The 1,216-nt window shown below is 41.6% G+C and overlaps 1 non-coding gene across 1 annotated transcript; it reads right to left on the bottom strand.

Annotated features, from left to right (window-relative positions):
* Window positions 1-415: 415 nt before the first annotated feature.
* On the bottom strand, window positions 416-555 carry LOC114810469. The gene has a single exon (XR_003758168.1). It is a non-coding gene; the product is annotated as a small nucleolar RNA SNORA7 (small nucleolar RNA).
* Between the last annotated feature and the right edge of the window lie 661 nt (window positions 556-1,216).

Below are 1,216 nucleotides of genomic sequence, written 5' to 3'. Positions count from 1 at the left end.
AAATGTTTACCCCAATTTTCTAGGAACTGGACATAGTACCTAATGAATAGGCAAAGGCTATCAGCATCCCAAACCCAATAAGAATTACTTGTTTTGTTTTTTTAAAAAATATTTACCTGTCTAGATAGATGATTTGGGTTTTGCTGATGGTGTAGTTAATTTCCATTTAAAAAAAATATGATTTGTCATCTTGTCTTGTCTTATGTTGTAGAGCCATTTCAGACCCATAGCGACTTCATGGACACATCTCTCCCAGAACGACCACCTCCATCTGCAAACGTTCTGGTAGTGTATCCATAGAGTTTTCTTGGTCAAAATTTGGAAGTCATTTACCATCACTTCCTTCCGCATGGTAAATTTGAGTCTCCACCCTCGACTCTCTGCCATGCTGCTGCTGCCCAGCACAGGTGATTTGACTTGTAGCAGATTGCCTTCCATTCACAAGCCATTGCCCAAGCTAGGAATGGGATGGGTATGCCTCTGCTTAACTCTATCCCTCCTATAGCAAAGATTGGTAGAGTACTGGAGACTCTCCAAGTGTGAGTCTGAGAAGGGATTCATTATCTACTCCCATCTCTTTCCAGGATGTTAGGGTCTATGAGAGGGAATTCACTCTGAGCATGGTCACTATACAGTCCAAAGACAGGGATACAGTATAGTGTAGTTACCAAATCCCACTCTAGAATGTTCCCTCCCCCAGACTGTAAGCTTGCTGTGGGCAGGGAATGTGTCTATTGTTATACTATATTCTCCCTAGTGCTTAGTACAGTGTTCTGCACACAGTAAGCACTTAATAAATATGATTAAATGAATGAATGAAATGGGTTACAAAATCATAGACTGGCACTAAAAAGTGCCTCTTTCTTGCAGCGTGACATGATCACTGTTGGCAGCCTGAGAGGAAGTAAGGATTTAGAATCACTTCAGAATTGACTCAGTGTGTTTTTCTTTTGAAAATGCTAGGGAATCAGAACACAGGAATGGACAGAAGGAGTCTAGCTTGGAGTCAGGGAAGTGGGGATCAGCTCTGATTGACTTTTATCTACCCCAGCACTTAGCAAAGTACTTTATTTTTTTATGGTATTTGTTAAACCCTTACTCTGTGCCAGGCGGTGTTCTAAGTGCTGGGATAGATTCAGTGTAGTCAGGTTGGATACAGTTCCTGTCCCGCAGGGCGCTTACATCATAATTCCCATTTTACACTTGAGGTAACTGA

Source organism: Ornithorhynchus anatinus, chromosome 3 (genome assembly GCF_004115215.2).
Source record: "Ornithorhynchus anatinus isolate Pmale09 chromosome 3, mOrnAna1.pri.v4, whole genome shotgun sequence".
Taxonomy (NCBI): Eukaryota; Metazoa; Chordata; class Mammalia; order Monotremata; family Ornithorhynchidae; genus Ornithorhynchus; species Ornithorhynchus anatinus.
Note: the sequence above shows the minus strand (reverse complement) of the source record. Positions and strands in the feature narration are given on the sequence as shown.